Source organism: Engystomops pustulosus, chromosome 11 (genome assembly GCF_040894005.1).
Source record: "Engystomops pustulosus chromosome 11, aEngPut4.maternal, whole genome shotgun sequence".
NCBI lineage: Eukaryota > Metazoa > Chordata > Amphibia > Anura > Leptodactylidae > Engystomops > Engystomops pustulosus.
In genome coordinates, this window is record NC_092421.1 from 2229789 (window position 1) to 2257214 (window position 27426).

A 27426-nucleotide genomic window follows, 5' to 3' on the forward strand; every position below is an offset into this window, starting at 1 on the left:
CCAAGAAGATCCTGGAGCTGCTGAGCGGAGAGGTGAGTGATGCTGGGACACTGTGCTATATGTTATGGTATTGTTATATACAGATGATAGAGCTGCTGAGCGGAGAGGTGAGTGATGCTGGGACACTGTGCTATATGTTATGGTATTGTTATATACAGATGATAGAGCTGCTGAGCGGAGAGGTGAGTGATGCTGGGACACTGTGCTATATGTTATGGTATTGTTATATACAGATGATAGAGCTGCTGAGCGGAGAGGTGAGTGATGCTGGGACACTGTGCTATATGTTATGGTATTATATACAGATGATAGAGCTGCTGAGCGGAGAGGTGAGTGATGCTGGGACACTGTGCTATATGTTATGGTATTGTTATATACAGATGATAGAGCTGCTGAGCGGAGAGGTGAGTGCTGCTGGGACACTGTGCTATATGTTATGGTATTATATACAGATGATAGAGCTGCTGAGCGGAGAGGTGAGTGATGCTGGGACACTGTGCTATATGTTATGGTATTATATACAGATGATAGAGCTGCTGAGCGGAGAGGTGAGTGATGCTCGGACACTGTGCTATATGTTATGGTATTATATACAGATGATAGAGCTGCTGAGCGGAGAGGTGAGTGATGCTCGGACACTGTGCTATATGTTATGGTATTGTTATATACAGATGATAGAGCTGCTGAGTGGAGAGGTGAGTGATGCTGGGACACTGTGCTATATGTTATGGTATTGTTATATACAGATGATAGAGCTGCTGAGCGGAGAGGTGAGTGATGCTGGGACACTGTGCTATATGTTATGGTATTATATACAGATGATAGAGCTGCTGAGCGGAGAGGTGAGTGATGCTGGGACATTATACAGGATTATATATAAGGGGTGATGTGTCCGGGTGGTGACTGTGTCATTGTGTCTCAGGTCCCTGTGAGGTGTCAGGACATTATACAGGATTATATTATATGGGTGATGTGTCCGGGTGGTGACTGTATCATTGTGGGTGTCAGGTCCCTGTGAGGTGTCAGGACATTATACAGGATTATATTATATGGGTGATGTGTCCGGGTGGTGACTGTATCATTGTGGGTGTCAGGTCCCTGTGAGGTGTCAGGACATTATACAGGATTATATTATATGGGTGATGTGTCCGGGTGGTGACTGTATCATTGTGGGTGTCAGGTCCCTGTGAGGTGTCAGGACATTATACAGGATTATATTATATGGGTGATGTGTCCGGGTGGTGACTGTATCATTGTGGGTGTCAGGTCCCTGTGAGGTGTCAGGACATTATACAGGATTATATTATATGGGTGATGTGTCCGGGTGATGACTGTATCATTGTGGGTGTCAGGTTCCTGTGAGGTGTCAGGACATTATACAGGATTATATTATATGGGTGATGTGTCCGGGTGGTGACTGTATCATTGTGGGTGTCAGGTCCCTGTGAGGTGTCAGGACATTATACAGGATTATATTATATGGGTGATGTGTCCGGGTGATGACTGTATCATTGTGGGTGTCAGGTCCCTGTGAGGTGTCAGGACATTATACAGGATTATATTATATGGGTGATGTGTCTGGGTGGTGACTGTATCATTGTGGGTGTCAGGTCCCTGTGAGGTGTCAGGACATTATACAGGATTATATTATATGGGTGATGTGTCCGGGTGATGACTGTATCATTGTGGGTGTCAGGTCCCTGTAAGGTGTCAGGACATTATACAGGATTATATTATATGGGTGATGTGTCCGGGTGGTGACTGTATCATTGTGGGTGTCAGGTCCCTGTGAGGTGTCAGGACATTATACAGGATTATATTATATGGGTGATGTGTCCGGGTGGTGACTGTATCATTGTGGGTGTCAGGTCCCTGTGAGGTGTCAGGACATTATACAGGATTATATTATATGGGTGATGTGTCCGGGTGATGACTGTATCATTGTGGGTGTCAGGTCCCTGTGAGGTGTCAGGACATTATACAGGATTATATTATATGGGTGATGTGTCCGGGTGATGACTGTATCATTGTGTCTCAGGTCCCTGTGAGGTGTCAGGACATTATACAGGATTATATTATATGGGTGATGTGTCCGGGTGGTGACTGTATCATTGTGGGTGTCAGGTCCCTGTGAGGTGTCAGGACATTATACAGGATTATATTATATGGGTGATGTGTCCGGGTGGTGACTGTATCATTGTGGGTGTCAGGTCCCTGTGAGGTGTCAGGACATTATACAGGATTATATTATATGGGTGATGTGTCCGGGTGGTGACTGTATCATTGTGGGTGTCAGGTCCCTGTGAGGTGTCAGGACATTATACAGGATTATATTATATGGGTGATGTGTCCGGGTGGTGACTGTATCATTGTGGGTGTCAGGTCCCTGTGAGGTGTCAGGACATTATACAGGATTATATTATATGGGTGATGTGTCCGGGTGGTGACTGTATCATTGTGGGTGTCAGGTCCCTGTGAGGTGTCAGGACATTATACAGGATTATATTATATGGGTGATGTGTCCGGGTGGTGACTGTATCATTGTGGGTGTCAGGTCCCTGTGAGGTGTCAGGACATTATACAGGATTATATTATATGGGTGATGTGTCCGGGTGGTGACTGTATCATTGTGGGTGTCAGGTCCCTGTGAGGTGTCAGGACATTATACAGGATTATATTATATGGGTGATGTGTCTGGGTGGTGACTGTATCATTGTGGGTGTCAGGTCCCTGTGAGGTGTCAGGACATTATACAGGATTATATTATATGGGTGATGTGTCTGGGTGGTGACTGTATCATTGTGGGTGTCAGGTCCCTGTGAGGTGTCAGGACATTATACAGGATTATATTATATGGGTGATGTGTCTGGGTGGTGACTGTATCATTGTGGGTGTCAGGTCCCTGTGAGGTGTCAGGACATTATACAGGATTATATTATATGGGTGATGTGTCCGGGTGGTGACTGTATCATTGTGTCACAGGTTCCTGTAAGGTGTCAGGATGTCTCCATCTATTTCTCCATGGAGGAGTGGGACTACATAGAAGAGCACAAGGACCTCTACAAGGACCTCATGGTGGAGGACCCCCGGCCCCTCACATCACCGGGTAAGATGAGGCTTGTTTGTATAAGGGATATAATTGGTAATATGATACATTCTGTGCATTCAGCTGTCGCCTTCGCCTCCTCTTACAGATGACCCTCCTGATAACAATATGGTGGCCGGAGGTCCTTGTCCTCCTCGTGCGCAGGATGTTCCGGATGAGAATCATTACCTGTCAATGGCTTCTCAGGTACATGGGCCGTGCACGTCGTCTACTTATTAATGTATAATTCAACTGCATGAAACTTTATGCGTCTTCTCAATTAATTATTATTAGTTTCACGTGTTGAATGAGAGCAGAGATGTGATGGATATCAAAGAAGCAGTTATCAAAGAACGGCCGATGCTTCGGTGTAAGGAGGAGGAAATCTATGTACCTATCCCAGGTGAGTGAGCTACATGCAGTATTGCCCTCCTTGTTCCCAGGAGACAGGGACAGTAATCCTACCATACGATCAGCACATCCACAGGTATTTGTTGTCCATAGTCTCCTCTCTAAAATCAACATTTAAAATTATGCTAATGAGTCAGAGGGACTTTAGTCCCTCTGTGATCTCATACAGTGTATTTGCAGGCTGTTACACTGTGCAGGAGCACTTACCCTGCCCACTGTATGACATTACAGCAGGCAGATGGAGAGACAGTGTAACAGCTGGTGAAGCTAAAGCCCAGAGGGGTTCTGGTAACAACCTTGAGCCCTTCTTGCTTACTAGCATAGTTTTAAAAGTTTATTTTAGAAAAAAGGAGGCCATAGATAAGAAATATAAGACAATTACCTGTGTCCCTAGTTTATTATGCTGAGTAGATTTCTTTAAATACTGGTTTACACCAAGAACAGAGTAAGTAGAGGATTAGGATTACAGAGATGGGGGAGATTTATCAGAAATAACTGTTCCCGTTGCCTATGGAAAACATGGTGACAGTCAGAGATAATCAGAGACTGAAATGGACAGAAACAGTCAGAGTGAGAGATACATAGAAAATATTTTTTCTTAACCCATTCTATATTATTATATCTAACATTATCCTGGGCAACGCTGGGAGCAGCAGCTGTAATGTGTATCGCAGATAAAGCTGAGATTTCACTGCTAACCGCTGAGCGTTTTCCTTTTCCAATTATCACCTTCTCTATTCATTTCTGAAATTAAAGAAATTCCTTCCCGGGTTTAGTTCCTATTAGATTACACGTCCACATAGACGCAGCTGTGAGGCTAGGACTTAGATTTGCCTTTGCACTTGTCTGGTTTTCCATGATGACCATTGTCTTCCTTCTCGTTTCCAGTAGATGACTGTGCCGGCCTCGCACAGGGACATCCATTGTTTCCAGAATTTGAAGCTGAACTTAAAAACATCCCTTATGGCGCTTTCCAAGAAAACTACCTGACCCAATATATTCCGTCAGTGTTTCACTCACCCAAGCAGGAGGAACCATTGCCGCACCAGTCACAGTACAATGAACCGGATACAAGTCCAAGGGGAACGGAAACCTTTACCCGCTCTGTAGTTGGGAGGAATAAAATCTGCTCTAATGTTTCTGTGCACAAAAAAATGTGCAGGAACCCGAGACTTTTTATGTGTCCAGAATGTGACAAATGTTTTACCAGGAAATGGAGTCTTGTGGAACATCTGAGAACTCACACGGGAGAGAAGCCGTTTTCATGCTCGCAATGTGGGAAAAGTTTTTATCGGAGATCGATTCTCGTGGAGCATCAGAGAAGTCACACCCAGGAGAAGCCGTATTCATGTCCGCAATGCCGGCAGCGATTTAAGGCCAAACAACATCTCGAGAGGCACCAAGTCATTCACACGGGAGTGCGGCCATTTCTATGCCCGGAATGCGGCAGAGGTTTTAACCGGAAGTGGCTTCTCGATAGACACCTAAGAACTCACATGGAATGGAGGCAATTTCCATGTTGAACAATGTGGAAACGAGATTTTACTCTGTGTCAGGAAATTCACGCATAATGAATTGACCTAGTACAGGTCTGAACCGGTAGAGAGGGGCACAATGATTTCTCCTTCTTTTCAAATGGGTCCAACTAACGGAAAAGAAAAGAGTTTTTCAAACTCATCCTAAGGCCGGCGGCACACATGACGTTTTGAACCCGTTTTTAGGCCGTTTTTAAGCAGTCCGTTGAAAAAACTCATCCGTTCAAATCGCCACGTGTGCCGCCTGCCTTAGGCTATATTCACACGGCGCCAGGGAGAGGAGGAGGGGGTGAGGCCATAGAAGTGTATGGGGGACATATAAGTTTGTGTGAATGTAGCCTAAGTTGTTGCTGAAACATGACTGGGAAGCAGCATTTACAAAAAAAAATTCTGGTCTACAAAGTAAGAAGATAAGAAACAGTAACTATTATATAAATCCATAAGAAACCAACGGAGTTTGTAATTTATGACCTGACCATTAATTGTAATGTAACATAACCCAGATAATATGGTGCGGGCGGCACAGTGGTTAGGACTACAGCCTTGCAGCGCTGGGGACCTGGGTTCAAGTCCCATGATCAACATCTGCAAATAGTTTGTTTTCTCCGTGTTTGTGGGGGTTTCCTCCGGGTCCTCTGGTTTCCTCCCACACTCCAAAACATACTGGTAGGTGGATTAGATTGTGAGCCCCATTGGGGACAAGGACTGATTTGTCAAACTCTGTACAGCGCTGCGGTATCTGTGTGCGCTATATAAATAAGCAGAAACTGTAACCCCTCCACATCCGGACATAAATGCTATTGGTTCTCCCAGGACAAGTAGTAATGTCTGACATCCATCAGTGAAAAAGAAGGGTAACACAGCAATCCTTTTCTTTTTAGAAGAGGTTGTGGTGGTGCCCGCGGCCAAAGTTTCTGATGCAGGAAACCAGGAGTCAACAGTCTTCAAGGAGGGAGCTACAGCACCAAAGGTTAAATTCCAGAAAGTTTATTTACATGTGCATCCAAACATGATGAGCGCGACGTTTCGATTCTCAATGAATCTTAATCTAATGCTTGATAAAGATTCATTGCGAATCGAAACGTCGCGCTCATCATGTTTGGATGCACATGTAAATAAACCTTCTGGAATTTAACCTTTGGTGTTGTAGCTCCCTCCTTGAAGACTGAAATCCATCAGTGTCGCGTGTGCGGCTCCCTGTAATGGAATGATAACGTTTTGTAGAGATTTGTGCTCATCCAAATGCCGGACAGATTTGTTTCTACAGATTATAGTTGTTGTCACATAAGGCTGATGTGCATCTGTATAATGAGAATGTGAACTCTGGATCAATAGCGATGGAGGAAGTCATCCTTGTAGAGAACCCGTCTTACCCAAAGTCGGATTAATATGATTCTTTTCACATGAGATGAGTCAAGTTTAGTGGCTCTAGGGAAAATGTCACTTGATAAACCCCATCTTTGGTTCTGTAGCACCTGGCACAGGCTTTTTGTGTCTTATTAAATATAAGAATCTCATCTCTCAGGCCAGGAATATGGTTCTATGAGCTACAGAACCAGAGATGCAGGCAGCAAAGAACAGAATGTATAAAGGGGTTTTCCAGGAATCAGCATCATTTATATACAGAGTCAGTAAAATAGAAGCTGATAAGCAGAAAATGCTGTGACATAGACTGTGATGGAGAATTACAATGCTCCCGGCCCTTTATCAGTCCAATAATTTCCTCCGCTCGGAGCAGACACAGGACAGAAGATGCCGCTGGTCACATGACCACATCACATGTCCTGCAGCTGCTTGGGCTGGTCACATGACCACATCACATGTCCTGCAGCTGCCTGGGCAGGTCACATGTCCACATCACATGTCCTGCAGCTTCCTGGGCCGGTCACATGTCCACATCACATGTCCTGCAGCTGCCTGGGCAGGTCACATGTCCACATCACATGTCCTGCAGCTGCCTGGGCAGGTCATGTGATCACCACTATGTTTGGCTGCAGTCGGTTGGTTGCAGGGCATCCAGTATGGCCGGTGTGTGGTGATGGCAGTTTCACATCATTACTATGGTAACAGAGCAGGACAGTCTGTTACATCATCACTGGGGGCAGAGCCTAAGAGGGAGGAGGAGTTACTGAGAACTAAAGGATCATGGGACTTGTAGTTTCCAGCGGCGGCCATCTTGGTGATTACTCCAGAGGTCATAAAATTTTGTGAATCATAAAATCAAATTATTTAAGCTCCGTTTTGTGACTAATAACATTGAGGTTTTTTATATTTATTTATTTATAACATCAGGATTTTTTTGTATCAGATAATCACATTCCCACGATCCCCCTTTAACTGCCTGTATGTCCAGTTTTGTAGCTCACAGAACCATAAGCCTGATGCGACCTGAAAGAGGAGATTCTTTAATTTAACACTAGCAGAATATTTCTAGGTACTACCGGACCAAAGATACAGGCTCTGCATTCACACTCCCCAAGCAGAAAATAAGCTTGACTCATCTCAAAATGAGCTGAGAAGAGTCATATTTTCTGTAGGAGATCTTCTGTTAAACAGGTGAAATTTCATATAAAAGATTTCTAGAAATGACAATTTATCCCCTACCTGAGGAAACCAGTAGTTTATAATGTGAACCTGTTACCAGGTTTTACTCCACTAGAGGGTAATCCTACTATGGACATTTATAGCAGGTCTATAAGGTGTCTAATAGGTACAGCTTTCAAAGATATATAAATATAGACATATTTCTACAAAACTAAAGTCTGTCAGACCCCATCCTGCCTGTTCACCTGACTCCCACATCCCAATATAAAATAAGACAACAAATGGGCAGAAATGTAGGGTGTTTTTTCCATATACATGACCATCTCTGCTGCACTCTTTCTGTATAAATGAATGGAGCGGCACACACAGGGGTTTATACACCATTTAGTAGAGGTTTGGGAAGCAGCGCTGTTCTGGAAATAGTGTGGGAAGGGGGTGTAGAGGGCAACCATCGGAGCTTTCTAGAGGTCCACCCTTTATGTAAGAGACAATGGGGGGAGGGGGGATTATCTTGCGTGGCTTCCGTTGGCTTACTTTCTGACTAGCTCCCGGGATATATTGTTTTTTTGTGCTCAGCAGACAGATTTCTGGGACTCATTTCTGTCCGGAGAGCCAAAAAAAGTGTGCGCTAGTCTGAGAACACTAAGCACACTGCCCTGGGTGGGGTTCAGTAAGCAGCTGAGTCTGAACAATATTCATATGTCCAACCCCACTTCACATCAATAGTGTCCACCTTTCACTATGGCGATTTATAGAACCTATAACCAGACACAGTGGCAAAAGATGAAAGCTCTAGGGGACCTGAGCGGGAAAATAGACACATGCAGGATATCGGGCGCACGATCTTAGTGACTTCCCGCACAGCGCATTATACACGGACAATGCACTTACATGCACCAGGAAGAAGAAGGTGAACTCCGGGGACCTGAGCGGGAAAATAGACACATGCAGGATATCGGGCGCACGATCTTAGTGACTCCCCGCACAGCGCATTATACACGGACAATGCACTTACATGCACCAGGAAGAAGAATGTGAACTCCGGGGACCTGAGCGGGGAAGCGACACATGCAGGATATCGGGTGCACGATCTTAGTGACTCCCCGCACAATGCATTATACACGGACAATGCACTTACATGCACCAGGAAGAAGAAGGTGAACTCCGGGGACCTGAGCGGGAAAATAGACACAGGCAGGATATCGGGCGCAGGATCTTAGTGACTCCCCGCACAATGCATTATACACGGACAATGCACTTACATGCACCAGGAAGAAGAAGGTGAATTCCGGGGACCTGAGCGGGGAAGCGACACATGCAGGATATCCGGTGCTCGATCTCAGTGACTCCCCGCACAGCACATTATACACGGACAATGCACTTACATGCACCAGGAAGAAGAAGGTGAACTCCGGGGACCTGAGCGGGGAAGTGACACATGCAGGATATCGGGTGCAGGATCTTAGTGACTCCCCGCACAGCGCATTATACACGGACAATGCACTTACATGCACCAGGAAGAAGAAGGTGAACTCCGGGGACCTGAGCGGGAAAATAGACACATGCAGGATATCGGGCGCACGATCTTAGTGACTCCCCGCACAGCGCATTATACACGGACAATGCACTTACATGCACCAGGAAGAAGAAGGTGAACTCCGGGGACCTGAGCGGGGAAGCGACACATGCAGGATATCGGGTGCAGGATCTTAGTGACTCCCCGCACAGCGCATTATACACGGACAATGCACTTACATGCACCAGGAAGAAGAATGTGAACTCCGGGGACCTGAGCGGGGAAGCGACACATGCAGGATATCGGGTGCAGTATCTTAGTGACTCCCCGCACAATGCATTATACACGGACAATGCACTTACATGCACCAGGAAGAAGAAGGTGAACTCCGGGGACCTGAGCGGGGAAGCGACACATGCAGGATATCCGGTGCTCGATCTCAGTGACTCCCCGCACAGCACATTATACACGGACAATGCACTTACATGCACCAGGAAGAAGAAGGTGAACTCCGGGGACCTGAGCAGGGAAGCGACACATGCAGGATATCGGGCGCAGGATCTTAGTGACTCCCCGCACAGCGCATTATACACAGACAATGCACTTACATGCACCAGGAAGAAGAAGGTGAACTCCAGGGACCTGAGCAGGGAAGCGACACATGCAGGATATCGGGTGCAGGATCTTAGTGACTCCCTGCACAGCGCATTATACACGGACAATGCACTTACATGCACCAGGAAGAAGAAGGTGAACTCCAGGGACCTGAGCGGGAAGCGACACATACAGGATATCGGGTGCAGGATCTTAGTGACTCCCCGCACAGCGCATTATACACGGACAATGCACTTACATGCACCAGGAAGAAGAAGGTGAACTCCAGGAACCTGAGCAGGGAAGCGACACATGCAGGATATCGGGTGCAGGATCTTAGTGACTCCCTGCACAGCGCATTATACACGGACAATGCACTTACATGCACCAGGAAGAAGAAGGTGAACTCCAGGGACCTGAGCGGGAAGCGACACATACAGGATATCGGGTGCAGGATCTTAGTGACTCCCTGCACAGCGCATTATACACGGACAATGCACTTACATGCACCAGGAAGAAGAAGGTGAACTCCAGGGACCTGAGCGGGGAAGCGACACATGCAGGATATCGGGCGCAGGATCTTAGTGACTCCCTGCACAGCGTATTATACACGGACAATGCATTTACATGGACCAGGAAGAAGAAGGTGAACTCCGGGGACCTGAGCGGGGAAGCGACACATGCAGGATATCGGGCGCACGATCTTAGTGACTCCCTGCACAGTGCATTATACATAGACAATGCACTTACATGCACCAGGAAGAAGAAGGTGAACTCCGGGGACCTGAGCGGAGAAGCGACACATGCAGGATATCGGGCGCAGGATCTTAGTGACTCCCCGCACAGCGCATTATACATGGACAATGCACTTACATGCACCAGGAAGAAGAAGGTGAACTCCGGGGACCTGAGCGGGGAAGCGACACATGCAGGATATCGGGTGTACGATCTTAGTGACTCCCCGCACAGCGCATTATACACGGACAATGCACTTACATGCACCAGGAAGAAGAAGGTGAACTCCAGGGACCTGAGCGGGGAAGCGACACATGCAGGATATCAGGCGCAGGATCTTAGTGACTCCCCGCACAGCGCATTATACACGGACAATGCACTTACATGCACCAGGAAGAAGAAGGTGAACTCCGGGGACCTGAGCGGGGAAGTGACACATGCAGGATATCAGGCGCAGGATCTTAGTGACTCCCCGCACAGCGCATTATACACGGACAATGCACTTACATGCACCAGGAAGAAGAAGGTGAACTCCAGGGACCTGAGCGGGGAAGCGACACATGCAGGATATCGGGCGCACGATCTTAGTGACTCCCTGCACAGTGCATTATACATAGACAATGCACTTACATGCACCAGGAAGAAGAAGGTGAACTCCGGGGACCTGAGCGGAGAAGCGACACATGCAGGATATCGGGCGCAGGATCTTAGTGACTCCCCGCACAGCGCATTATACACGGACAATGCACTTACATGCACCAGGAAGAAGAAGGTGAACTCCGGGGACCTGAGCGGGGAAGCGACACATGCAGGATATCGGGTGTACGATCTTAGTGACTCCCCGCACAGCGCATTATACACGGACAATGCACTTACATGCACCAGGAAGAAGAAGGTGAACTCCAGGGACCTGAGCGGGGAAGCGACACATGCAGGATATCAGGCGCAGGATCTTAGTGACTCCCCGCACAGCGCATTATACACGGACAATGCACTTACATGCACCAGGAAGAAGAAGATGAACTCCGGGGACCTGAGCGGGGAAGTGACACATGCAGGATATCAGGCGCAGGATCTTAGTGACTCCCCGCACAGCGCATTATACACGGACAATGCACTTACATGCACCAGGAAGAAGAAGGTGAACTCCAGGGACCTGAGCGGGGAGGCGACACATGCAGGATATCGGGTGCACGATCTTAGTGACTCCCCGCACAGCGCATTATACACGGACAATGCACTTACATGCACCAGGAAGAAGAAGGTGAACTCCGGGGACCTGAGCGGGGAAGCGACACATGCAGGATATCGGGTGTACGATCTTAGTGACTCCCCGCACAGCGCATTATACACGGACAATGCACTTACATGCACCAGGAAGAAGAAGGTGAACTCCAGGGACCTGAGCGGGGAAGCGACACATGCAGGATATCAGGCGCAGGATCTTAGTGACTCCCCGCACAGCGCATTATACACGGACAATGCACTTACATGCACCAGGAAGAAGAAGGTGAACTCCGGGGACCTGAGCGGGGAAGTGACACATGCAGGATATCAGGCGCAGGATCTTAGTGACTCCCCGCACAGCGCATTATACACGGACAATGCACTTACATGCACCAGGAAGAAGAAGGAGAACTCCAGGGACCTGAGCGGGGAAGCGACACATGCAGGATCTTAGTGACTCCCCGCACAGCGCATTATACTCGGACAATGCACTTACATGACTAGGAAGAAGAAGGTGAACTCCAGGGACCTGAGCGGGGAAGCGACACATGCAGGATATCGGGTGCACGATCTTAGTGACTCCCCGCACAGCGCATTATACACGGACAATGCACTTACATGACTAGGAAGAAGAAGGTGAACTCCAGGGACCTGAGCGGGGAAACGACACATGCAGGATATGGGGTGCACGATCTTAGTGACTCCCCGCACAGCGCATTATACACGGACAATGCACTTACATGCACCAGGAAGAAGAAGGTGAACTCCAGGGACCTGAGCGGGGAAGCGACACATGCAGGATATCAGGCGCAGGATCTTAGTGACTCCCCGCACAGCGCATTATACACGGACAATGCACTTACATGCACCAGGAAGAAGAAGGTGAACTCCGGGGACCTGAGCGGGGAAGTGACACATGCAGGATATCAGGCGCAGGATCTTAGTGACTCCCCGCACAGCGCATTATACACGGACAATGCACTTACATGCACCAGGAAGAAGAAGGTGAACTCCAGGGACCTGAGCGGGGAGGCGACACATGCAGGATATCGGGTGCACGATCTTAGTGACTCCCCGCACAGCGCATTATACACGGACAATGCACTTACATGCACCAGGAAGAAGAAGGTGAACTCCGGGGACCTGAGCGGGGAAGCGACACATGCAGGATATCGGGTGTACGATCTTAGTGACTCCCCGCACAGCGCATTATACACGGACAATGCACTTACATGCACCAGGAAGAAGAAGGTGAACTCCAGGGACCTGAGCGGGGAAGCGACACATGCAGGATATCAGGCGCAGGATCTTAGTGACTCCCCGCACAGCGCATTATACACGGACAATGCACTTACATGCACCAGGAAGAAGAAGGTGAACTCCGGGGACCTGAGCGGGGAAGTGACACATGCAGGATATCAGGCGCAGGATCTTAGTGACTCCCCGCACAGCGCATTATACACGGACAATGCACTTACATGCACCAGGAAGAAGAAGGTGAACTCCAGGGACCTGAGCGGGGAGGCGACACATGCAGGATATCGGGTGCACGATCTTAGTGACTCCCCGCACAGCGCATTATACACGGACAATGCACTTACATGCACCAGGAAGAAGAAGGTGAACTCCGGGGACCTGAGCGGGGAAGCGACACATGCAGGATATCGGGTGTACGATCTTAGTGACTCCCCGCACAGCGCATTATACACGGACAATGCACTTACATGCACCAGGAAGAAGAAGGTGAACTCCAGGGACCTGAGCGGGGAAGCGACACATGCAGGATATCAGGCGCAGGATCTTAGTGACTCCCCGCACAGCGCATTATACACGGACAATGCACTTACATGCACCAGGAAGAAGAAGGTGAACTCCGGGGACCTGAGCGGGGAAGTGACACATGCAGGATATCAGGCGCAGGATCTTAGTGACTCCCCGCACAGCGCATTATACACGGACAATGCACTTACATGCACCAGGAAGAAGAAGGAGAACTCCAGGGACCTGAGCGGGGAAGCGACACATGCAGGATCTTAGTGACTCCCCGCACAGCGCATTATACTCGGACAATGCACTTACATGACTAGGAAGAAGAAGGTGAACTCCAGGGACCTGAGCGGGGAAGCGACACATGCAGGATATCGGGTGCACGATCTTAGTGACTCCCCGCACAGCGCATTATACACGGACAATGCACTTACATGACTAGGAAGAAGAAGGTGAACTCCAGGGACCTGAGCGGGGAAACGACACATGCAGGATATGGGGTGCAGGATCTTAGTGACTCCCCTCACAGCGCATTATACATGGACAATGCACTTATATGCACCAGGAAGAAGGTGAACTCCAAGGACCTGAGCGGGGAAGTGACAAATGCAGGATATCGGACGCACGATCGTAGTGACTCCCCGCACAGCGCATTATACACGGACAATGCACTTACATGCACCAGGAAGAAGAAGGTGAACTCCGGGGACCTGAGCGGGGAAGCGACACATGCAGGATATCAGACGCAGGATCTTAGTGACTCCCCGCACAGCGCATTATACACGGACAATGCACTTACATGCACCAGGAAGAAGAAGGTGAACTCCAAGGACCTGAGCGGGGAAGCGACACATGCAGGATATGGGGCGCAGGATCTTAGTGACTCCCCGCACAGCGCATTATACACGGACAATGCTCTTACATGCACCAGGAAGAAGAAGGTGAACTCCAGGGACCTGAGCGGGGAAGCGACACATGCAGGATATCGGGCGCAGGATCTTAGTGACTCTCCGCACAGCGCCTTATACACGGACAATGCACTTACATGCACCAGGAAGAAGAAGGAGAACTCCGGGGACCTGAGCGGGGAAGTGACACATGCAGGATATCGGGCGCAGGATCTTAGTGACTCCCCGCACAGCCCATTATACACGGACAATGCTCTTACATGCACCAGGAAGAAGAAGGTGAACTCTGGGGTCCTGAGCGGGGAAGTGACAAATGCAGGATATCGGGCACAGGATCATAGTGACTCCCCGCACAGCGCATTATACACGGACAATGCACTTACATGCACCAGGAAGAAGAAGGAGAACTCCGGGGACCTGAGCGGGGAAGTGACACATGCAGGATATCGGGCACAGGATCTTAGTGACTCCCTGCACAGCGCATTATACATGGACAATGCACTTACATGCACCAGGAAGAAGAAGGTGAACTCCAGGGACCTGAGCGGGGAAGCGACACATGCAGGATATCGGGCGCAGGATCTTAGTGACTCCCCGCACAGCGCATTATACATGGACAATGCACTTACATGCACCAGGAAGAAGAAGGTGAACTCCAGGGACCTGAGCGGGGAAGCGACACATGCAGGATATCGGGCGCAGGATCTTAGTGACTCTCCGCACAGCGCATTATACACGGACAATGCACTTACATGCACCAGGAAGAAGAAGGAGATCTCCGGGGACCTGAGCGGGGAAGTGACACATGCAGGATATCGGGCGCAGGATCTTAGTGACTCTCCGCACAGCGCATTATACACGGACAATGCACTTACATGCACCAGGAAGAAGAAGGTGAACTCCGGGGACCTGAGCGGGGAAGCGATACATGCAGGATATCGGACGCACGATCGTAGTGACTCCCCGCACAGCGCATTATACACGGACATTGCACTTACATGCACCAGGAAGAAGAAGGTGAACTCTGGGGACCTGAGCGGGGAAGCGACACATGCAGGATATGGGGCGCAGGATCTTAGTGACTCCCCGCACAGCGCATTATACACAGACAATGCAGTTACATGCACCAGGAAGAAGAAGGTGAACTCCGAGGACCTGAGCGGGGAAGCGAGACATGCAGGATATCGGGCGCAGGATCTTAGTGACTCCCCGCACAGTGCATTATACACGGACAATGCACTTACATGCACCAGGAAGAAGAAGGTGAACTCCTGGGACCTGAGTGGGGAAGCGACACATGCAGGATATCGGGCGCAGGATCTTAGTGACTCCCGGCACAGCGCATTATACACGGACAATGCACTTACATGCACCAGGAAGAAAAAGGTGAACTCCTGGGACCTGAGTGGGGAAGCGACACATGCAGGATATCGGGCGCAGGATCTTAGTGACTCCCGGCACAGCGCATTATACACGGACAATGCACTTACATGCACCAGGAAGAAGAAGGTGAACTCCGGGGACCTGAGCGGGGAAGTGACACATGCAGGATATCAGGCACACGATCTTAGTGACTCCCCGCACAGCACATTATACACGGACAATGCACTTACAAGCACCAGGAAGAAGAAGGTGAACTCTGGGGACCTGAGCGGGGAAGCGACACATGCAGGATATCAGGCACACGATCTTAGTGACTCCCCGCACAGCACATTATACACGGACAATGCACTTACAAGCACCAGGAAGAAGAAGGTGAACTCTGGGGACCTGAGCAGGGAAGTGACACATGCAGGATATCGGCTGCAGGATCTTAGTGACTCCCCGCACAGCGCATTATACACGGACAATGCACTTACATGCACCAGGAAGAAGAAGGTGAACTCTGGGGACCTGAGCAGGGAAGTGACACATGCAGGATATCGGCTGCAGGATCTTAGTGACTCCCCGCACAGCGCATTATACACGGACAATGCACTTACATGCACCAGGAAGAAGAAGGTGAACTCCGGGGACCTGAGCGGGGAAGCGACACATGCAGGATATCGGGTGCAGGATCTTAGTGACTCCCTGCACAGCGCATTATACACGGACAATGCACTTACATGCACCAGGAAGAAGAAGGTGAACTCTGGGGACCTGAGCGGGGAAGCGACACATGCAGGATATCGGGTGCAGGATCTTAGTGACTCCCCGCACAGCACATTATACACGGACAATGCACTTACATGCACCAGGAAGAAGAAGGTGAACTCCGGGGACCTGAGCGGGGAAGCGACACATGCAGGATATCGGGCGCACGATCTTAGTGACTCCCCGAACACCGCATTATACACGGACAATGCACTTACATGCACCAGGAAGAAGAAGGTGAACTCCGGGGACCTGAGCGGGGAGAGACACATGCAGGATATCAGGCACAGGATCTTAGTGACTCCCCGCACAGCGCATTATACACGGACAATGCACTTACATGCACCAGGAAGAAGAAGGTGAACTCCGGGGACCTGAGCGGGGAAGCGACACATGCAGGATATCGGGCGCAGGATCATAGTGACTCCCCGCACAGCGCATTATACATGGACAATGCACTTACATGCACCAGGAAGAAAAAGGTGAACTCCGGGGACCTGAGCGGGGAAGCGACACATGCAGGATATCGGGCGCGCGATCTTAGTGACTCCCAGCACAGCGCATTATACACGGACAATGCACTTACATGCACCAGGAAGAAGAAGGTGAACTCCAGGGACCTGAGCGGGGAAGCGACACATGCAGGATATCAGGCGCATGATCTTAGTGACTTGGTGTTTAGGTGATGTAAAGGTTAAAATAATTGTAATTTCCTGCCGTGTGCCAGTAATTGTGGTTATTTCAGGGCTTGTACCGCAAAAAACTTCTATACAAGTCAAGTTAACCCCTTTACAACCAGACCCTTTTTTGTTTTTGCATTTTCATATTTCACACCCCACCATCAAAAATCCATAACTTTTATATTTTTCCATGTACAGAGTTGTGTGAGGGCTTGTTTTCTGCGTACCAAACTGCAGTTCGTAGTGACTGTATTATATATTCTATGCCTTGTATTCGGAGCAGGGGAAACATTTCAAATGCAGTGAAAATGGTGAAAAAATGCATTTGCGCCGTTTTCTTGTGGGCTTGGATTTTATTTAAGGTTTTTACTGTGCGCTCCAAATGACATGTCTCCCTTTTTGTGTGACCTGAGGCATGGCAATCAATCTCCGCTTCACTATGACATCACAGTGAATGATGATTCAAGCCAACATGGCCGCATCCACCCAAGGTTTGCCGGCGGCGATCAAAGGGTTAACACCCGCGACCGGGGCAGCTCACGAGCCCTCTCCAAACACCCACAGCTAATGCGCGACGTAGTCGTCAATGGGGCTTAACCATTCCAATGGGGGTTACATCCATATACTACAATACCTCCCTAATGACACTTTATAATATGCCATCATTGTTAGAACTTACCTTTGAGTTTAAGTGTTCAAATATGGATTTGTTTTAAAATAAATCTAAATGTCCATATGTTCTATTTAAAGGACATCTACCACCAGGATGAAGGGTTGTAAACCCAGCACACTGACATACTGGTGTGTGCCCCCTCTGGCAGGATCTGCTCTTCTTTTAGCTTCTCATGTCCTGGATTTTACAAAAAAAAAGGCTTTTAAATTTATGGTAATGAGCCGGAGGGGCTCTGGCCTCTATAGACGTTGCTGGAGCCTCGATCATCTCAGGCTTATATGGCATCATTTTTTATTAAACTCTATTTTTTCTTGAAAACAAGGGCATAGGAAGCCTAAAGAAGAGCAGATCCTGCCAGCGGGGCGCACACCAGGATGTTACAATCCTTCACCAACACTTTACAATACTTCAATTAGTAAGAGCTATTTGTTACAAATTATTCTATTTCTTTTGTTGTAACGCGAGGAGACTATTGGCTTAATCCAACACATTTGAAATGTTACCCCATTTTGCATGTAAAACATTTGACCATTTTGACTTTGGGGTGTTAAAGTAGGAATAGACAAAAAGTGTCTTCTCCCTGAAGACATGTAACAATGTGAGCTCTCATTTCACTTTGTTTAAAGGCAACATCGCTCTAAACGTATTCCACATACTAAGCGTACGGCATCTGCAAATGGCCACCAATCATTTGTGCCTTTTTGTTTTTGGAATGTCGCACAGTGCAGGTGAAGGACTGAAAAAACACATTAAAAAAAACATTGAATACAAATGTGTCATTCACTGATGTGTTCTATAATCATTTCTCATTACATCAGCTGCGGAAACCTGAGAAAGCAGCCAATGTGCAGCCACAAGGTGGATCCGGATCATACTTTGTTTATGAGGTCACTTGGCCAACTTTATTGTGTGACAGGAGCAGCGTGTCCCAAAGCCACATGAGAAACTGAACTGGAAGGAGGTAATGGGAAGCATTTATGACTTTGACATGTAGCCACTCATTTCCCTCAATATTTTACTTCTCCTTATGCCATTAATGATTTTCCAAGTGTCCTGTACACCGTCACTATGCATAGAGCTGGCCCGATTTATGTATATGACGTCCTCTACAGTTTCCCACTCCTCTTCTCTAGGCACATCAGCTTTGGTAGCTGCTCTGTGACAGGCCGGGTGTTTAGGACGGCCATAGCCACGTATTAGAAGAGGTTGGAAATGTTCTGATGCTGCTCTTTGTCTCTTTGGAGACTCAATCATTGGTAATCCTCCATCTTTTGGAACCAAACCTTTAACATTGGTCACCAATTTCTGCAGCTCATCCTCTACATTATTTAAAACATCCACATTATTAATGAAATATAATGAGTCCGCTAGTTCTTTTACAAGGCTGTGGCAGTTTCGGATTTTTGCTGTTTGAATTGTTCTCCATCGAGGTGACGGTTCCAATATTTGTTCTGTGGGAGGCATCCTTACATCCGGGCCATCTACCGTCTCCTCTTTTACACCTGTTGTAAAACACTGTACGATGGGGGAAATAATATAATTATTCCTTTATTTATACAGCGCACACAAATTATGCAGCGCTACACAGAGCTTGCCAAATCAGTTTCCTCCCACACTCAAAAACATACTGGTAGGTGATTAGATTGTGAGCTCCATGGGGACAGGGACCAAGAGAGGGGGCGGAGTTAAGAAGGGTTTATATACAGTCATGGTCAAAAGTTTTGAGAATGATACAAATGTTGATTTTTATAGCATATTCTCCAGAATGTTATACAGAGGGATCAGCTTAACAGCAATTCATTGCAAAGTCAATATTTTGCAGAGGTCCTAAAGAAGAAGGAGAGGTCCTGCAGATACTGACTCGCTGCAGTAACTCCTCCCACCTGACAATAAAAGCTTCTGTCCCCATAATATGATTGCACTTGTATCTCTGTATGTGATAAACATCTGACAGACCAGAGGGACACATCATGTGACAAGAGGAGATTTGTGTCATTCTCAGGAGTTATGGCCAGGACTGTAGTAGTGGTAAGGAGGGAAACCATCTTTTGGCTACAAAAATTGTGTCTTCTGGGTGTTATTGGCCTGAGTCAGCCTTTGTCGAGGTCATGCAACCTGCGGCGATTCACTAAGATCGTGCGCCTGAAATCATGAATGTGTGCCAGATCTGCTTTAGTCCGTTGTATGTTGTTTATCACTGAGGAGGAGGCGTTCAGAACCCCCCACCTTGATTTTAGTGTTAATCTCTCCTCCTTGACTTTATACAACCAATTTACATCTAACTTCAAAGTTGATTTTCTGGATGATGGCACTGCACTGGGCCATGAAAGAAACAAAAACTAGAAAGTGTTATTCTGCTTGACAATTTACTGGTAGTGGTTTATTAGGCCAATTACTGATGACAGGTCAGATCTGAAAAAATTGGCCCTCAGTCATGAAGTTTAAACTATCAAATATCTTACTTTTTATATTTGTTGGGGAAAAAACTTGAAAGAAGTACTGAAATCATTTCACTAAGAGAAGAGTTTTTGTAACCCTATAGGTGAGTAGATTTCGGGATGGCGCTCCATACCATTGCTTGTATACAGGCCGACTTGTAACATACCATGTCGGTAAACACGGGCCACTTTGTGCTATAGAATGAAACAAAACACATAGTGATATTAATTACATTTTTTGAAACATATTATCATCTCATTTGTATTGTAATCTAACGGAAGCAAAACCAGTTATTTACTAAAGGAAGATTTTATTTATAAATTAAAAGGTGTTTGATGTAGAAATGAGTGGACGTGTCGTTCCGGTCTGGGGTTGACATTCACGTTTGGTTGTCTGTCCCGGACATGTTGCCTAGCTGGTGGCTGAACAGCCCGTCCTGTAAATGGACACCACTAGTAACTAGCCATGACTATGGTTGGCCAGGAAATTGAGCGTCCAAGCTACAAATCTGGTAAGATAAATGAGGTGTGTATATTTTGTGGTACGGTGGAGCCATTGGGTCCCGGTGGGACACTTTGTGCTCAATGAATCGTGCTTCAATTATGGATGTGATGTGGCCAGCTCACCACACCTCCGGCCACAGCCCACTTGGCATATTGGCCTTATGGCAGGACTTGCAGGTATTTTATGGGTTCTACAACAGAAAACTAGAATACAAGCTCTGATAAATATCACCAACTCACTGTATATAGTTAAAAAAGGACTATAAAATGTCATGTGAACCTGGCCTAACCCCTTTACAGGTAAGCCCTTCTCACTTTTCTGGAGTTTTGTTTTTCACTTCCCATGTTCCAAAATAATTTTTTTTTATTCTACAAAGTTAAATGAGGTATAAAAAATCAATATCACTAAAAATATCCAGATCCACCTTGATTCGTAGAAAACTGCAAGGGTTTTGGTTTGCCAGACTTTAAAGGATACTACCTCGCCTCCTCCCTAGCAGTGTTAGACTGGTTCCACAATAGGGGGCATAAGCTCCGGCTAAAACTAGAGGAACCATTGTCTGTGTCCCCCCTCACGACTCTCCCATGGTCTAGTAGGTATACTTCAGTTTCGCACTCCTTGAAAAAACCTGCCTTTCGTAGCTACCCTAGTGATGAAAACATTAAATAGGTCCGCAGGGTCCTCCCCATTACTCTTGCCGGATGGTCCTCTGACTCCAATAACTGAAAACCCAGAATTCCCACCGGGTATGTCGACAAACTTCCTTGCCTCAATACGTGAAGAAGACCCCCTATGGTTTCAGTCAGTCACAGATAATGGTAGTTTTAGAGCCAGTGGGACTTCTAACAAGCTATCTGTCTATTTAATGTAAGTGCCAAGAAACCAATGATAAAGTTCTGTGGCGCTGGTATTGGGTTCCCTCCAGATTGAGGTCTATATATCCAAACTGCTCTGATCTGTGTTGGAGATGCCACCAGGCCCCCGGTACAATGTCACACACATGGTGGGGGTGCCGCCTGCTTCGCCCTTTTGGACACATGTCCGTAAACTAATCACCAAATTGACGGGACACAGACTGGAGGATGACCCCTCAGTTCTCCTCCTCTCAATCCTCCCCACATCAATTTCCAGAGCTAAAAAGTCCTTGATGGGACACTTACTAATAGCTGCGAGATCCCTTATTCCCAGATTGTGGAAAACCTCTAGAACCCCCAGATATTGGACTGGTTTGGTGAGATCACTTTGCTTCATAGATTAGAGGAACTCACGGCTGACACACACAACACCCGGGAAGCCAACACAACCTTATGGGGCCCGTGGCTTATGTTTAGGCATCTGAATTCAATACCTAATAATAATGTTATTATGTCACGTCTACAAACAGGCTGCTCTTGTAGATCCAAATTCCTGTTATTTTCTTTACCATGTCACCCCCCATTAGTAGCATATCCTAATCTGTGACAGACAGACTTTATTTTGTAAACTTGGTTCACTATTGCCTTTACAGTATGTGCACCATATAAGTTGCGCTGGTTATTATAGAAATATATTGTCATTTGGATGTAAGCTCTCTGACATTGCTTGGATGCTTTATGTGTTACTATATATTGTCTGGACCTGCGTGTCCTCCCTCTTATACAAAAGCTTTTACTGCAATGTATTTCTATTCTTTGTTACGCCTAATAAAGAATGATACAAAAAAGTAAAAAGTGTCATGATGGCAGACGGAGATGCAAAGTCCAAGTTGGCTCACATGTACCGAAATATGCTCAGGAATGATGCTGGGACATCTGTCCAACTTATGAACTAATAGCATCGACACTTCGTGAAGAACAAAATCCGAGGCATTGGGTCCCAGGACATACCTGAACACTCCAAGAGGCGAGGTCATTGATGTTGTTACTGACCTGTTGTGTTTGATGAACTTGTCATCATTTATCTAGTTTATATATTTTTTTGCTTTGGTTTTTATTATCTAGAGTTTAGTTCAATAACTCATTATTACTCATTATTACATTTTAGCATCACATCCTGAAGGTCCTTCTACATTGTGACTCCCTCTGACAGGCTGGAGGTGGGCACTATATACACAGGATGCTTCCCGGAATGATGTATCCACTCTGTGATCATTAAAGTTTTGTGACTTTAAGAGTAGAAACCTCTGGCTCTGCAAACCATCCATACACAGAACCATATATCACACTGATGGCGAACCTTCTAGCGGCCGAGCGCCCCAACTGCAACCTAAAACCCCCCTTATTTATAGCGAGGTGCCAACCAAAAATTAAAGCAGTAACTTATTGCTCCCTGTTCTTCAACAATCATATTTGCCTCCTGAGGACAGCAACACAGTAGAAAAAAAGGAAGGAAATTTTGCATTGTTTTAGCTTCTTTCCAATGTCCCTCTGTACACAGAGAATCGTGGGGCAGCATCAGGTCCTCCAAAGATAATTCAGCCGTTTACTCATTGTCCCTCTTCTTACAGTCCCAAGTAGCGAAGTATCACTTTAATATATGACTGACAGCAGCATCATTGAAGTGGCTTGGAACTGCAGGAAGATTCTTTGAGTCCTGCCTGGTGCGCTGGGGCGATGGCCCGGGTGCCCACACAAAGGGCTCTGAGTGCCGCCTCTGACACCCGATACAGAGGTTCGCCACCACTGTAATACGTTGTCATGACTTCTAATGGAATCACCCTTAACATCTTAATAACGTCTCGTGCTACAGATCTCACTGCTACAGAAAATTTAATTTTTGGATACAGCGTCACAATGTTACCCGGGTTTAGGAAGCCGCTCGCCCACTAAAACATGTGAGGCACCGCACCGCAGCCGTGCTGCCATTGCCGTCTATGGGGACGTGTATGTGGCCGCATTTACATCCCCATAGACGGCCGTCTGAATGAGCCCTTGAGCTGCACGCACAATAACTTATGGGGGGCGTATATATACGGCCGCAAATACGTCCCCCATAGTGGTCTATGGCCCCTCAGTGCAGTGAGCACCCTGTATGAGGTGGTGCTCTAGGCTGTATGAGAGGGTGTGCTCGATCTTTGGTGGTAAAATCGTCCGTGCGCCATTTCTCTCTAGGAGAGGGGCAGCAGCACTCACTTCTCCTCTGCATGCGCCGTACCTTAGCGTACATGAGCCCTTACAGTGTACATGAGGGACAGGAGGACAATGGCAGCTTGTGGGTCACTACTACTCCCATCATAATGGCAGCTTGTGGGTCACTACTACTCCCATCATAATGGCAGCTTGTGGGTCACTACTACTCCCATCATAATGGCAGCTTGTGGGTCACTACTACTCCCATCATAATGGCAGCTTGTGGGTCACTACTACTCCCATCATAATGGCAGCTTGTGGGTCACTACTACTCCCATCATAATGGCAGCTTGTGGGTCACTACTACTCCCATCATAATGGCAGCTTGTGGGTCACTACTACTCCCATCATAATGGCAGCTTGTGGGTCACTACTACTCCCATCATATTGGCAGCTTGTGGGTCACTACTACTCCCATCATAATGGCAGCTTGTGGGTCACTACTACTCCCATCATAATGGAAGCTTGTGGGTCACTACTACTCCCATCATAATGGAAACTTGTGGGTCACTACTACTCCCATTATATTGGCAGCTTGAGGTCACTACTACTCCCATCATAATGGCAGCTTGTGGGTCACTACTACTCCCATCATAATGGCAGCTTGTGGGTCACTACTACTCCCATCATAATGGCAGCTTGAGGGTCACTACTATTCCACAGGCTGATAACTATCCATCTCTCCCCAGTCACGGCACATGTAATGACGGGACCCGGAGCAACACTTCCGGTCTCCCTCACTGCCCCGTGCGCTGTGACGCAGGAGGGAAAAGCGCGCCCGGAAGCAAAACTTCCAGAGCATAGCCCCGCCCATAACCGCTCACCTGACCATGACGTCATCAAAGGTCCTACGCACATTATCCATCCCTTGACTGATCACATGACTGTGACGCCACCACAGGTCCTCCTTCCTCAGGATGTGTCAGCTGATAGGTTTGTAGTTAGGGTGAGTGTAACGTGTGCTCTGCGACTCCTGTGCGGTATATTGAGTATAGCACAGTGTATATTATATATTCCGTATAGTACAGTATAAATTGTAGTATATTATATATGGTGTATGATGCAGTGTATATTGTGTGTATCTGTAATGCCATGAAATGTGGGTATTTACGGTGTATAGTGTGTGTATTGTATGCAGGATAGATATATATCCTGTTTCCCTGAAAATAAGACAGTGTCTATTAATTTTTCCTCCTAAAGAGTCTCTAGGTCTTATTTTCAGGGGACGTCTTATTTTTCGATGAACAAGAATTTACATTTATCATTGAACAATAAATCTCCTTCTCTAACCTCCTTCTGACTCTCCAAACTCTGAATTTCCTGCTTTATTTCCTGTGACTCCATTTCTATTAGAATCATTGGCCCCAGTCTCTCATGTTTAGTAAAAGCTCTTTCCATAAATGACCCTTCTTATCCTGGCGGCTGCTGGGATCACATCTGCAGCACAAGAGCCGGTGATTTATTTCCATGAATTCTTCCCCATGTCACCACCTTCTGCAGCAGCTAAAAGATTTCCTAATACTAATGTACGGCACAGGGGGAGCTGCTGCAATGGCGGCCGCTAGGTCTTATTTTTAGGGGAGGCCTTATATGTCTAAGCCTGAACAAAATTGTACTAGGTCTTATTTTCGCGGGATGTCCTATTTTAGGGGAAAGAGGGTATATATGTGTGTTGGTATATTATCTTGTATATAGAGTCTGTGTATTGTATACAGTAGGTCTAAGTATCCACATCCTAGAGATAATCTTTCTATAGAAAGTATAAACAGCCACGCCTTGTTACAGTAAATTTTAATTGGTGCTTATATTTGTGTGTGTATCTATGTTGATATATAGTAAGATTATAGGGAATATGTGTGCAGTGCAGATTATGAAACTCCAGCAGATATATTAAATAAAACTGTAAAGAGACAGTCAATAGATGCCCATATCCGGACAAGGAACGTATAAGACGAGAATGTTTAATACATATTGAGTAAAAGTAAAGAGTGAAAGATCATATGAGTTAAAAACACAGGAACAGTGTGAGTCTTTATTTCTCTATTAGCTTTGGAGCTGGTGCAGCCCGGGGTCTTCTTGGGAAGATGCTATAAGTTCCTCCCCCCTGGATTTGGGGATCCCCTGCCTCTTCCTTGTAGATCCTCTCCAGGTCCAGGTTGGATGGTGAACGTTGGTGGAAGCCATTTTCAGGTCTCTCCAGAGATACCCAAATGGGTTTAGCTCTGGGCTCTGGCTGGGCCGGTCAGGAGTGGTCACAGAGATGTTCTGAAGCCTCTGCTGTGGTATTTTAGCTTGTGCTTAGGGTCATTGTCTTGTTGGGAGGTTCTACCCAGCCTGAGATCCAGAGCATCTGGAAGAGGTTTTCATCTAGGATATTCCTGGATTCCTTCAATTTCAACCAGTTCTCCTGTTCCTGCCCCATATGGATTTTTTTGCACACTGTATGCAGCTTTCATATGTCTTGCACTGAGGAAAGGCTTCTGTTGGCACACTCTGCCATAAATCCCCGACTGGTGGAGGCTGCAGTGATAGGCATATTGCAGCAAAGGCTTACAATAAGGTGTTTTCCCGCTGATCGCTGCCTGCGGCTTCAAAAAGATGGCGGCGTGACGTCATTGGGGAGCAGCGATCCGTCGCCATGGACTCGGGTTAACCTATTCATTACAATGTGCTCACAGCACATTGTAATGAATGAGGAGTAAAATCCCCATATACTGCCATACTGTAGTGTGGTAGTATATGATAGGATCATACAGACAACCTAGGGTTAATAATTTTTTTTATTATAACTAGGGTTATAATTTTTTAAAAACTTTTTTTATTTTTACTATTTTTCAGACTCCCTATGGAGTCAGTACAGTGTAGGGAACTGATTTAGCTATGTGAGAGGCTATTGACTAGGATCAGGAGACCCAACCAGGTGGAAGCAGCACTGTCTACAGTTGGGAGTCTGTTCCTTATGGAATAGACAGACTGGTTTGGCTTAATCCCACATCATGTTATTAGACTTCTTATGGGTCATACTTGGTGGTAAGGGGGCTGCCTTTCAAGGTAGTAACAGGAGGTATTGTTTTCCATTTAACACCTTGGAAAACTTATTTGCATTCTTCCCAGAATTCCCTAGTGGAGCATCTATGGCTTTAAGTCTCCACACGCCTTTAAGGTGGCCTTAATTGGCATTGTCTCCTTAAGGAGAACACCTACTGTCTGATCCAAGTAGAGCGGATTATAATGGTCAGATACTGGGACTGATACTTCAGCAACCACAGGGACTAGAAAGAAAACTCAAAGTGCTCCCAAATCTGTGCAGCAGCCCTTACATTGGGGTATGTTAATCTCCCCGTGTCTAAGGTGGTGAAATGCCTTATTTAAATAACAAGATGTTAAATTACATACCTCATCTGATTTCATCTGCGCTCCCAAAGAAAATAAAAGGTTACACCCCCTTTGGCTTCTAGGAGCTATTGTACTTTTTTTTTTTTTTTTTTTTTTTTTTTTAAACCCAATTCTTTTTTTATATTCCCCTACACCCTCAGGTTCCAGATACAAGTCTCCATATGCCACCAGA

The 27426-nt window shown here is 46.9% G+C and overlaps 1 pseudogene; it reads left to right on the forward strand.

The window, feature by feature from the left end:
* Positions 1–27426, forward strand: part of LOC140106338 (uncharacterized) — a 77166-nt pseudogene that overhangs the window by 38836 nt on the left and 10904 nt on the right.